General features: G+C 41.6%; 1 non-coding gene across 1 annotated transcript; it reads left to right on the forward strand.

Moving 5' to 3' along the window:
• Positions 1–1,494: 1,494 nt before the first annotated feature.
• On the forward strand, positions 1,495–1,693 carry LOC148013104 (U2 spliceosomal RNA). The gene has a single exon (XR_015688988.1). It is a non-coding gene; the product is annotated as a U2 spliceosomal RNA (small nuclear RNA).
• The last annotated feature ends 12,560 nt before the right edge of the window (positions 1,694–14,253 follow it).

The following is a 14,253-nucleotide window of genomic DNA, read 5'->3' on the forward strand; positions in this document are numbered from 1 at the left end:
CAGTATATCCAATAGGGCTTGATGTTGCACAAAGTGAGGTTGATATAAATAGACATTCCAAAGACTTCAACAAGGTACGTATACAATATTGGGCACCAGTTTGTTGTCGTCAAAATGCTACAGATGCAGAGGTGTTGCACAAAGCGAGGTCGATACAAATAGGCATTCCAAAAACTTCAACAAGGTACGTATACAATATTGGGCACCAGTTTGTAGTCGTCAAAATGCTACAGATGCAGAGGTGTATTTTAATTGTTGGGATAAATATTGGATGTGCAACAAAAAAGATCCTGAACGATGGGAAACAATAGATAGCATTGTCTTCTCTTGGATGAAGAAAGGTACAAAATCTCCCAAAAAAATTAAAATTCCCCCAAAAGTTGTACTGAAGGCTAAAGAAAGTCTACAAGAATCCATCGAGCGACTGAAGATTTTCCTTGAATATTTCAAGGATATTAAAACTAAGGTGTCTATTAACACCATCTTTTTGAGTTTTTTTCAATCTCTTGGAAACAACCATAAGCAGTAATATGTTTAATTGCACCAAGTTCCAAATTAATGAAATTTCCAAAATTCATGAAATCCATTTTGATTTGGTTTTCCCATATTGATGGGAAATTCCCAAAATCCCGAATATGGAGTTAAGTGTGTATGTGCGTGTGCGTGCGCACGCGCAAATAAAGATGCTGATGGAAACGGAGGGAGGGGTTTGTAGACCTAAAAGTGACCATGCAATGTGGCACAGCTGCATCTCAAGGGGCATAGGTACTCTACAAATCTATACCAAAGGATGTTGCTTGCACCGTTAAAAAGATGCGGCTGGAATGCATTTCGCCTCGATCATCCGAGGAAAGCGTTCTCTGCCCGAAAGAAAAGGATAACTTTGCAGCATGCTGGGGAATGTTTTTCGTCCTATCCACCAAATGATTCCCTAGTCATTGAAAGCCGAAAATTGGAAAGAAAGGAACGGACATAGATAGAGGGTACCCTAGGGCAGTCGCGAATTCATTAGCCAAGATCGAGGGGAACCTCAGGAGAGGCTGGAAAGGTGAAAGCAAGTAGGGTTCCACGGTGGAGGAGATCAAAAGAGCATGGTATGTGGAGAAGGGCAACTAGTGCGGAAGATGGCCGCGAAGGAAGCATATGGCATGTCTACAAACGCTCTAGGGAGATATACCTCGTGTGCGGCACGGCACGGAACTCAGTGAAGAGGCTAAAATGGGGGAATCGCGCACGGCGGCGTGGTTGTGTTTTGGTTTTCTGGGGGATCCTCTCCGACACGTTCGGGATCGCGAGAACGGCGCGTGTCCCTTGGTTTTTCTGTTTTGTTAGAAAAGGAAAAAACAAAACTCTGGTACACATACAGTGAATGGGTGCTTTTGCTCCCTGCCTGTGAGTCCCGTAGGCAGAGAGAGCGGTGCACGCGGAAGGAAGCGCAATAGCTGGCAAGCCCCCGGGGGGTATAAAGCAAAGGGTCGGGGCGCCAAGATCCTCATACCTTTCTCGGCCTTTTGGCTAAGATCAAGTGTAGTATCTGTTCTTATCAGTTTAATATCTGATACGTGGCCCATCGGGTCACTACGATATTAACCTAATTTCTTTCACGGGGGCAGCCCCATCCGGCAGCTTGCTGCCCGGGGCTGCGCGCGTCGCCTCCGTATTGCACTGCCTCGGAGCGCACGGCGCACCCCCTCCCCCCACAATTCTAAAGCGAAGGCGGACGGCTCAATCGTTTGTAAGCATTAACAAAACAGGCTCTCGGTGCATGCAGGGCAGCGAGCAGAAGAAGCTGGGCGTGATGGTCGACACTGGCAAGGCGAGCAGAGGCCATGCGCGTTGCCGGCGGGGCAGAGACGTCGGTCGCAGCTTCTGATTGGCGGGCGTCAGGATACGCCGTGGCTTGCGATACACGCCACCTTACCTTACCTTTTCTGGATATCGGTTGCCCGAAAGAGGCACGCACGCCCCGCAGAGGACTCTTCTCATAAATTACACCTTCCCCTACCTACTCCTTCTGGATAAAGGCAAGGGAGTGGACTTCTCTCAGGAGATGTCCGACCTCAAGCTAGAGGTTGTCAAACTTCAAGACACCTTCTTGCGGATGCCTGCTAGAACAAACATCCAAATAATGTGTATATTGCGGAGGTAACCATTTGCCGACAGAGTATCCTGAACCGAGACCTAGGACTTGTGCTAATTGTAGCAAGTACCGGCATGAAGCTATCCATTGTAGATTGTCCCCAACGCTTACCATACCAACAACCTTATCAGCCATAGTATCCAATGAATCGGGAATTCCAATTTGGTCAAGGAGCTCCATTAGCTCTACCTGTCCCCAATAATCAAAGACTAGACATTAATCTTATCGATATACCTAAGCCTCCAGCACCAACCATTGCCTTGCCACAGAGTGATATATATACTCCTTTGCATTATGTAGAGGAACCACTCAAGGAGGAGCCTCATGTAAACCCCTACATCTCATACGAATGAAGAGGGAGACCTGGTTCTTATGGACTACAAGCCCATCTCGGTGTTGACATTGGGCAAAGGAAGAGGATGAGGGTCTGGAGGAATGTAGTCATAGGAACCAATGATGTGTTGGAATTGTAGTCATCCTGGACACATCCCCTCCCAGTGCCCTCAGAAGGAATAGGCTAAGAACGACAAAGCTCAGCTGCAATGATGCCTTGAGTGTGGTCAACAAGTAGCTCAAACATGCCATTAGTTCCCTTGGGGTTATTTGGAAATTAAAACCCTGTATGATGATGCCACATCCATACCACTTAACATGATGACCAAGACACAAGCCAAACAAGCCGGGGTATCAATACACCTGGACCTAGCAATGTGGATGTTTCTTCTAGAACGTGACTGCATGGCGGCGGGTTATCTGGCCAAGAGAAGTAAATTGCATTAAGTTGCTATGCAATAAAATCCATACACAATATAAGCAATATATAAGATTCCAAGGTATTGTCAACTCCTCTTTTCTTGTAAATAATAGATATGTTTTTCATCGCACCACTGAAAGTATGTTGCAGCTTGCACACCTGATGGATTGCATGGTAAGAAACCTAGTTTAAACGAAATTCATCTTACAAACTCTAGGCCTTTGCCCAAGCTCTTGCCAACAACACGAACTGATAACTCACGTTTGATAGATTGGGATTTTGATGATGTGTGTAGTTAGTACAAGCAATGATCCTAAGGATTAAAACTAAGATTTCTTGAGATGCGTCTGATAACTACTACCTTCATCAATCCAATTCGGAGTTAGGCTAGATACAAACAATAACTCCAGGCCTCAAAGCCAAGTGGAGAGCTCAAGGATTAGGAAACCCTAAGTCACAAGGAAAGACCAATACTTTTGTACTTGTTGGGAAGAAGGTTGGGTTATCGATCAATGTAAGTGATCAATAGAACTTACGTCTTGTATAGTGTTTGAAACCTTACCATACGCCATAGCCAAAGGAAGGGAGTGTTAAGTAAAATTTTGCATAGTATCATTCTTAGATCCCAAGGGGGAGAGCGAATATGCAGATGGAAATGTTATCACATCTATTCTTGCTTTGTTGGAAAAATACAATTGGTTTTGTTGGTTGATCAAACACTATCCTAAATGCTTTTACATTCAACGGATTGTTGGATTGTTGTCTGGATGATTATTCCAAGTGCATGTGATTGATGGTAAATTCATGGCAGGGGTTTGTGATGACAAATTGCCATGGGGATACATGAATATTTTCTTGGAAGATGATATTAGGGCTGACTACCTTGACTGTGCCTGATTCTTAAATGACTTAATTAAGAAAAGGTTCTTTGCACGGGTGGATCACCTCCAAGATTGCACCGCGGATCAACTCGAGAAGGGCACTGCTCGATTCATGGGCCAAAGGTCGAGTGGTGAAAAGGCCAACCACAGGAATAATGTTTCACTCCTAGGCAGCTTGCGGGTCAGGTGGAGCTCTGGACACCCCTTACCAAGTCTGGAATGGAGTTGAGGACCTCCGTGGCCCCAACGTCTATGGTGTTAGAAGATCCTATTCTAGATAAAGGATGGAAATTGTGGTGCCATGTGATTTGGACGAACTACTTTTGCACGGCGGAAGGGACATATAATTTCTCCTCTATGGGCAAGAGAAAAAGATTAACTTGAAGATAGGTTAAGGAATTTGTTTGAACTTATTTGTCAAAAGGACTGCTTGCTCTGTATTCGTGTATGTGCTATAAATTATGCGAATGAATCCTATTCCCTAAAAGGCCTAATTAAAGAAGCTGATTTTAAATGTCACAGATAAATGTGGTAGGACTTAATTAAATAACTAAAGAAGGCCTATTGAGAAATGTAGGTGGACGGAACCCCCAATGGGTCTGTCGTACGACAGAGTGGTCCCAAAGAACTCGGAGGCTTCTCATAAGGTTTAACTGATGTGTGACCCTTAGAGATTGTTAAGCTAGAATCTCGATTCATGCCATTTTAGGGGATCGGAATGGTACTATGCCCTATGGGTAGAGAGGTTGAACGGTGCATCCCTCTCATTTCCCTTTCTCTTTGAACCAAGTGTGGCATGGATCTGCTTCGTCTTGGGTACTTCTGCGTAAAGTAGGATGTCCAAGACTAATGTTAGAATGCTATCACGAGACCTTGACCACTAGGAATCCAAATTTCACGTCGATCCTAGTTGGTTCGGCCGTGAATGTGTTCCGTTGCGAGACGAACTCGAGAAACCCTAGGTGACAAACCCCGTAACGTTCCATTGGAGTGCCGGGCGATGTTGCTTGGATTCGTCTCTTGATGGACCACTAAAAACTAAGGAAAAGGGAAGTGCTAAGATACGGGAATAACCTACTTGAGACACCAAATGGATTTCACAGAAAAGGTAAGGGGATGGGTCAAAGAACAATCTATGCTAGAACATGAGGATCATGATATATCCAATGTAGAGCCACCCTCCTCACCACCTTACATATATGACCAACAGCTAGTTAAGGATAGGAACCTCACATCCATCCAGAGGAACCCACCTTGCCTCAACTAGACCTAGAGATGGACACTTAACTATCCAATAGGAATGTAACCAATAAACTTGATGCAAATTTATTAGGAGCTCTTATATCAACACAAGTGTCGTTGCCATTAAGGCAACTAATGAGACAAATTTGAGGGTTCTGGAGTATGTTCAAGGTATGTATTGAGATGAAAGAGAGAAGAGAAACAACAGAAGCAGATAATGACACTCACATTCCAAATGTAACACCCTCTCTTATAATAGGGTGACAACAGATCAATGCATCCTCGAAAGGGACTGAGATATATGTGGTCTTACCCAATGTGGCATTGGGAGATACGACACAAAAAGGCATTGTAGACATAAGGGCAGGAGTGAGCATTCTTAGCCACATAATGTTACAAGCATGGGGAAGTCCACCTGTCAAAATTGCTAGATTCAATGTAACCCTTGATAATGGTATAAAGGTTCACCCGTTTGGTGTATTAAAGGATTGACAAATTAGGACATCAGGAGTCAAGTTTTTAGTGAACCTCATTGTGATGAAAGGCGTGGATTATGACATCTTATGGGAAGACCCTAGATGCGAAGTGCTCATGTGATAGAGGAATGGGATAATGGACTAATATTTTATGAAAATATAAAGGAGGCAGTTTGAATGGAGATAAACACTTGGAAGACATCACCATTCGACCAAGGAATTCTAGAATGTGTTTTCATGGAATTATGCCAACCTCAAGGGAGTGCAACCTCGTGTGATTACTCATACTAGTCATATTAGCTTGAGATCCTCAAGCCACTTTAATAGCTTGAGATGGATTTTCACATCCTCATGCAAACTCAAATCTAAGTAAAAGTATGGATCATCCTATCCCCAACTTGGGCTCCACTTATAGCTTCTTTGCAAACTTAAATAGGTCCAAAAATATGTCTTTTCTAAAACAATCATTACACTCTCTCAAAATTCCAATATATCCAAGTGACAAGTAGCAACATCCATGATTTCAAAAATCATTTGCATGAAGTGTGTTCCATCACTAATCTACCAAAATAACTCAATCATCAACATAGGCTCATTACTCAGGCTCTTTAAAACAAACAATCATGATGATATACCAAAACACCATCTCATGAATCCTTTTGCTATGAAAAGTCAATGTTTATTTCCTCATATCTTGGTGGTCTCTCATATACATAACAAATACAATATATTGGTGGTCCCTAGGAATAACTCTAACATCTAATTCAAACTAGGCCTTCTTGGAACTACAACTACTCTTTCATGTGGTATTATCTAATGCAACACTTGTCGATTCACCCCTAATTTCTGATGCAACATTTGTCGATTGACCACCAATATCTTAGGCATAGCCTCATTACTGAGTGACTAGTAATCATTTGTCAAAATCAGCAAACAAAATATATATCTTGACTATCCTTAACCATTCAACTCATCAAATCCTCCACATCTCATAATGATGAAGGAAGTTTTAGCCATCATAGATCCCATATATGACCTATCCTATGGCAAAAAATTACTCATATATCATGATTTAGGGTGAGGTTGTAGTATAGATGAATAATTATTATCTCTAAGATCTCAAATATAGCTTCTTTATATGATCCTAAGGCCGTTTGACACATCAAGAAAAGAAAAATCTTGCAAGTGCACTACTTCCTCATATCTGATTTTATGTTGCCATAGTGTGTATACTAGAGTCAGTGCAAAATACTCAATAATAGTTCATTCAAACAGATTTGGTTACTTAATTAATTCCTTTTATCCGTCAACTACTTAACCTTCAAACCTTGGCTTTGATACTATATGTGAGGTGCCTCCTCCATTGGGCCTAGAGGAGTCCTCCAATAGACCAAAACTTGTATCCATATATAATACTACCCAATCTCCTCATAGGAAATGTGAGGCTTAGAACACATGACTCTTGATTCTACTTCATACGGGAAGTGTGTATAGGTCACCCCTAATAGTATTCTAGTGTTCACCTAAGAATACCACTTTGTAATCGATGAAAGATGAGACAGGGTTAACATCATATGTGGTTCAAAGAGAGTGAGAGACGGGGGAGAGTGTAATGCAATCCCCTCCTATCCATAAGCTAAAGTCTAAACTCCAACCCCTAGAATGATGTTGAACTTCGTAACTAGTCCTATTGAATTTGGAAAGGTCACAAACTAAACGTTTTGAAAGGTTACTAAACTTACATTGTCCACTCGACTGTTGTCGCATGGAAAACATGCGGGAGTTCGTGAAAGTCGCTTGTCAGGGACGCTTTGTGAGATGGAAACAAAGAATGATTAAGAGTACTCAACACAAAATAATTATCCAGAAGAAGAAGTTTAGATACAAGGGGAATGTGAAAACATACTCATTGATTAAAGCTATGCACAAGATACATGTTCAAAAGTCTCTTGGTCAAGGGGAGTTAAAGGATATGATAAAAAGAAATATGAAGAGCTGAAGATGGATCTTGTGATGACAAATTGTTCTTTGAAGCAAGCAAAGGATCACTGGCCAATCAAAAGTCAAGGTCGTAGTCTTGATCTGAGAAAGAAGAGAAGAAGGTGGAATGTGAGGACTTGATGGAGAAATCTTCAAGGAGGGCGAGGAGCTCAAAGCTCGTACTCAAAAGCCACCCCCATGTGAGGACTTGAAGGAGAGATCTTGAAGGAGGGTGAGGAGCTCAAAGCTCATACTCAAGAGCCACTCTCATAGAATTTGATGGACTTAACTTCAAGGAGGGTGAGGAGCTCAAAGCTCGAACTCAAGAGCCACTCTCATAGAATTTGATGGAGAGGCAAGGCTCCCAGTGCCTCCCTTTTATAGATTTTCTCACACGTTTGTGCTTTTGCTTTCCCAAAAAAACCTAAGGCTTTTTAAAATTTTGGCTTTAAAAACATTAAGGCTATGCTTTTGAAGCTTAACCTTTAATACATAACCTTTAAAAGCTTAAATGCTTAAAATGCTGCCCTTTTGCGATCATTGCCCATGATTAGCCATCGTCATGATTGGGAGCCAATCAAGCCACCACGACGCCCTCCATCAATGACAACCATCATCACACCCATCATTTGTTCATCAACAACACCTGCAAGTCAATGGAATATCCTCCTGTCCTGCTATCAAGCCATGCTTTTGAGTTGGTAATTTGAGCGGACTGTGTTGAGACTCTTAGTTGCCTCATGATGACCTACTGCATCATAACCAAGATGATCATCCTCAACTGATCTCCTCAATGACAAGGATAACGATGAGAAGGATATTGTCGACTCGAATTTTGATGACTTAATGCACGGGGTACCATAGGGTGCTAATTCTCATGATGGAGAAGGCGCACTGTCTATAAGCTTCGAGAACTCAGTGTCATCGTCGATATAGAAGCATATGGGCTCAGACTAGTAGTCATGAATGCCTTGATCCATATGATTTGCAGGACACTCTTGGTCACAATGATGATGATGATCATCAATCCCATCAATCTGATCTTCATTAGCAATCATAGCTACAGCTGTAGAATCACAATTCCCACAATGAATAGACCCATTAACTACAGTATCCGAACCAGCAGCTATGACGCATGATAATCAAAACTTTGTCAATGTAAACTTGGTTTACATGATATTAGTTAATTGACAGAACTCAAAGCCTTTTGTTTTTGAGAATGCCGACAGGCCGCCAACAGAGCCGTAGATGTTCACTATTTAAAAAACGCCTCCCACATATCCCTGTTTCCCTTGTTATTTGTTTCAAAAAATTCAATCGAGTTGTCGCATGCTTAAACAGAAGACACTTAAAAATTTTTGGAAGTCCCAAAATTTGCTCAAGTTGAAACCATCCAATATTATCTTTATGAGAACATCCCCTCTGTCTACTAATTAGAAGGCACAAAGACATGTACCTAGGTCCACTTGTGATGCAGTAATATGCATCAAGAAGATGCACTTGCTAAGACCATTTAGCCAGAATCAATGTGTAATGCGTTACATAAAGGAGCACAATGCCTTGTTAATAGTATTCCTTCTGCAAAGCTAGTCTCCAACTAGCTAATAAGGATCCCCATTTCGGTTGCAACACATGTTGAATTTGTTGTGCATATACCAGACGAATTCAAAGCTGTTCTCAATGACAACATTGCACATTTTTGTGAAATGCCGAAGCCACTATTGAAATGGTAACTGTGAGAAATGCAGGATCTAGAGCATGGCAAAAAACGGAAGCTATGGAGGATGAAGAAATAAGTGTAGACTCATAATGGAAAGGACACTGTTTGTTACACAAGTGAATTAGGTTCCAAGATTGAGACTTGGACTCATAAACACAATCTTGTGTATGTGGACAATGTCATTGACACTTTACTGAAATGAAAAGAGTACTATCATTGCTTTAAGAAAGGAAGCAAGTACAATGCTTTATAGGAAAGTAGGAAACTGCAGTAGGCACCATTGTGCATATGGGATAAGTTAGCTTGTATGTCCTTGACCCTGAGACTCCATACAAAGAGGCTGTTTGAGTGTGATTGCTGATTCTCAACACCCCTCCTCAATCACAACTAGGAAAGGCACAAAGTGTGTAGAGGCTGTAATGAGAACCACCTGCAAAGTGTGGGCATACCACAGACATGGCAAAACACCAAAGGCTGTTGCAGAAAAAGCTAAGTATGGGTACCATAAACATGGTGGACATCCAGAGGCTGTAACAGGGGCCTCACAAAGTGTACAGGGACTGTAATGCCAAGTTACATAAGGAGTTTACAAAGCTTATGGCAGGAAGCATTAGGGCAAGGAAAATACAAGGCTATTAAAACAGTCTATCAAAATTATGAGAGTACAAGGACTGATGAGTCTTGTCCTTCCGATCCTGGTGGTCTTCATCTTCATCTTCTTCTTCCTTTGCTCCATTTTCTTCTTCTTCTTTGACTGCGACTAGATAGGCCTTTTGGGATCTCTTTCTTGCGTGGTAGAACTTCTCGGTGTGTCCGGTCCTTTTGCAGAAGTCACAGAAGAGCTGATCCTTCTTGCCTTTGTACCTGTTGCCAACATATAATGCATGCTCATCTCTAGAGGTACTTGGTTCTTCTTTAGTTTTTAGCTTCTTTTCTTCTTCTAACAGTGATGCCTGGATATCAACAAGTTCAGGATTTGGCATGTTGATTAAAGTTGTTGATACATTATTATATTCAGGAGGCAAGCTCTTAAGTAGAACACCGATGCAAACATCTTCATCCATTTTAATGTTGATTCCTGCAAGTTGGGTTAGGAGTCCTTCCATGTAATTAAGATGTGTGGCAAGTGATGTGCTGGACTTCATTTCAAGCCTGAAGAACTCAATCAGGAGACCATACTTTGATGATTTAGATTGTGCACCGAACAGGGTGTCAAGTCTTTTCCATGTATCCTGTGAGGTCTCACAGTTATCCACATGATGAATATAACTGTCGTCTAGCTCCAGTTTGATAATGGCCTGAGCTTTGTCATCATTCTTTTGCCAAGTAGTTGCAAGGTCCGCGTCCCGAGGTTTCTTCTCTTTGCCATTTGTGATGGCCCAGAGACCCTTCTTCATCAGAATGAGCTTGATGCGGGTTTGCCAAGTGTGGAACCCGACTCCTTTGAATCGAGCATTTGGAGAGTCTTTGCCCATGTTAGATTTACGGGAACAGTAGCAAATCAACTTCAGACTTTATTGGATTTGAGCAACAGAAGAATTGATTGAGAGACACAAGTGTTAAAAAACACTAACTGAGTGTCAATTAATACCAAATCTGCAAAAGTCCTTTACTCTTTTAAAATCCAAGTGATCTTCCCCTTCTTGATTTGATGCTGATGCCTTCAGATCTGAGTGACAGTACTTTAACGAACTTCAGAGAGTATTGCTCAGTGATTAAAATCACTGTTGATAACTTCAGTGAGAGAAACAATGAAAAATGTCAAGATTTTGAAGCTTTTGGCTATGGTGGAATTAGGGTTTCTGAGACAGGGGCCTGGTTTTTTGCTGATTGCAGGAGCTACAGTGGATCATTTTCAAAACTTTTTATATGCCTAGGAAGTTGATTTCATGGGCTACAAAAGCCCTATCATAATCGTCAAAATCGTGGACAGTATGCAGCACGCAGGAGCCGCGAACAGAATCGGCGCAGTCTGGGGCAGCGAGGTCGAATTTGTGCAATGCTGGAGCTGTAGATCACCAATGTTGGTTTTTAAAGTGACAGGAAGCTGCACCCTGAGCCAAGGAACATTTCTCCAGAAGAAATCGTGTTGAAATTCTGCCTGTGGAGGGAGATCAAGAAGCTCCAAGTGAGCTGGGTCCTGTTGGCTATGGAGGACACCCACAGCAGAAGCAGAGAAGATTGACAATGCTGAACTCCAAGGTGTATAATGCTTAGGTGTGAGGTGCCAAGGAGGAGATCTTTATGTTGGGGAAGATTCCCCCAGAAGGAATCGTGAAGAGATATGGTCTCTATGAGGAGATATAAGTGTTCAAAGCAGGGTATGTGCTGTGTAGCTATGGCTGCCAAGCATGGCAGTGAGAAGAAAGAGTAGGAGATGAGGTCCTAGACTTGGCCTGAGCTGGACTGGGCTCAAGCTGAGCTAGATGAGAGTGAACTGGAGTTGGAGGAGCAGTGCCATGCCCGTCTGTGCTCTGATACCATGTGAGAAATGCGGGATCTAGAGCATGGCAAAAAACGGAAGCTATGGAGGATGAAGAAATAAGTGTAGACTCATGATGGAAAGGACACTGTTTGTTACACAAGTGAATTAGGTTCCAAGATTGAGACTTGGACTCATAAACACAATCTTGTGTATGTGGACAATGACATTGACACTTTACTGAAATGAAAAGAGTACTATCATTGCTTTAAGAAAGGAAGCAAGTACAATGCTTTATAGGAAAGTAGGAAACTGCAGTAGGCACCATTGTGCATATGGGATAAGTTAGCCTGTATGTCCTTGACCCTGAGACTCCATACAAAGAGGCTGTTTGAGTGTGATTGCTGATTCTCAACAGTAACTTGTAAACTTGAAGTCAAGGAGACGTAGATGCAATTGGAAGAATCATTCAACCACTCCCTACTTGTCTCGTCATTGCAACTCATAGCAATCCAACGAAAACATTGTAGAATATCTCTTCTCATCTCAATGGGAGTGCTTTAAACATTATAAACAGCATTCATATCTCGTACAAGAATTGCCATCACATTGGATTAAGCCATCCCTTGTGTATTCCCACTTAATCATAATTCTCCATATGCCTTCTTCCATAAACTTCATTATGGAGTACACACCCTTGGAGTCTTCAAAACATGCCTTCTCTTCTATTTTTCATGCAATGTGCCCTAGCAAGAATATGGTCAGAATAGTTATTCGTGGTCATTCACTCATGATGCAAGGAAATATGCAATATATGCGATGTAGTCAATCAATCAATGCTTCATACAAAAATTATGGGGGCAGCTAAAGAAATTGTGCCTAGCCTATCTACATGTGTCGTGTGTCATGCAAACAGAAAGACACACACAATAGTAAACAAATTCCTAATGATGATGACTAATGAGTTCAAGTTCTTGGTGAAAAACTCCACCCTCAGGTTCGCAATGGTGGAGGAGGCTTTTGATCCTCAAGACAAAAGTTGCCAAACTTTTCTCGATTGTTAACTTCTGAATTAAGCAGAGTATGCTACTACACTATTTTAATATATTAAAACAAAAAATTTTAATTACCCTCTTTATTAAAAATATTTTGTGAAGGCTGAAGTCAAAGAAGATCAAAGCAAAGTGAAAGCTACAATGCTAGATTTATTTGATGGTGGAATATTATTATCGGAGTGATTCAATGATTATTTCTAGATACCCATAGTAATAGTGTACTTCATGGATGTATTATTTTGTGAGACCCGAACTCACTTCTGATCACATTATATTTATCTGCTACATCGTATTTCTTGCATCGCAACTCTTGCATGGGTTGCACATCCATGGGAGCAAATATAGGGGTGGATTTAGTCATGCTACGAAATGAAATATCTCAATACAATACTTCTGGAGGGAAGGAAAGATCCTCAATGTGAAGTTGCTCCCCAAGTTGTGGATTGATGTTGCCACCAGTGCCTAGCCTATAGACCCTTGCCTAGACCTTGCTCGCTTTGATGGTTGGCTGGGAGGATGTGTATTGCTAAAGCAGAGATAGATGCCATGAAGGGAGCGATGTTAGAATATAGGTTTCATGCGAGAGCTTCTTGTTGAATTCAATCTAGAGACATGGTTAACATGGATTTTCCCACACCATAACCTTTGCTAGGATCTACAACCAGAGACATCTAGGCTATGAGAGGGATAGAGAGAGATATTATGACAAAGCACTAGGAGGGTGGTCACATAGGATGAGAAAGCATTTGTTGGGTCCTTTTTATGGACAGGGAGAAGACATTGTTGGCATTGGCCTCAAGCAAGTTTTTAGGAGAAGATGGACTAGAAAATTTCTTTCCAAGCCTTTAGTAGTTTATCAATGTAGGCCTCAACTTAGCTTTCTAGAATATTATGGTATGCATGGTTATGCCAAATAGACTTTTTGAGGGATTGATTGGGCATTGCATAGTGGAGGCTAATCACTTTGTTTGGAAATGCCTACAAGATCTTTGCATAAGTGATTGGTCCGAGACTAAAGTTGTTAATGTTGGATATTATTTACCCCACCCAAACAAGTTTAGTTCAAAAGTGCACCATCTCAAAAAATATATTAACCTTTTGGGAGCTCACTAGTCTTCTTCATTCTAGGAACTAGGACTTCATTATGCTTCTTTTAGACTTTGAGAAGGCATATGATTCTATGGCTTGGACGTTCTTGGAAGGCATGATGTTAAGATGGGATTCCTATTGCAGTTGGTCAAGGGTGTAGTGGATCTTTATTCCTTAGTACACAACCAATTTATGACTAGTTGGGCTAGAGGGGAGAAATTTAGCATTCAAAGATGTGTGATATAGAGCTGTCCACTAGCCCCCTTTTTGTTCCTACATGTTGTAGAGGCCATGACCTCCTTGAGCATTTGTAACAACCATAGAGATATTTTGCAAGAAAGTAGATGTCCTAACTAATTGGCACGAGTCCTATGAATTCTAGGTAGGCAACATTAGGTAGCATGAATGGTGATTCCACAAGGATTTTGCATGGGTTTCCCACAAGATTGTGGTGAGATATCTTAGATGCCATGTGCGGATTGACATTACTTTAG

This window comes from Lygodium microphyllum, chromosome 26, assembly GCF_053477565.2.
Source record: "Lygodium microphyllum isolate KBCC chromosome 26, Lygodium_microphyllum_v1.1.10, whole genome shotgun sequence".
Lineage (NCBI taxonomy): Eukaryota > Viridiplantae > Streptophyta > Polypodiopsida > Schizaeales > Lygodiaceae > Lygodium > Lygodium microphyllum.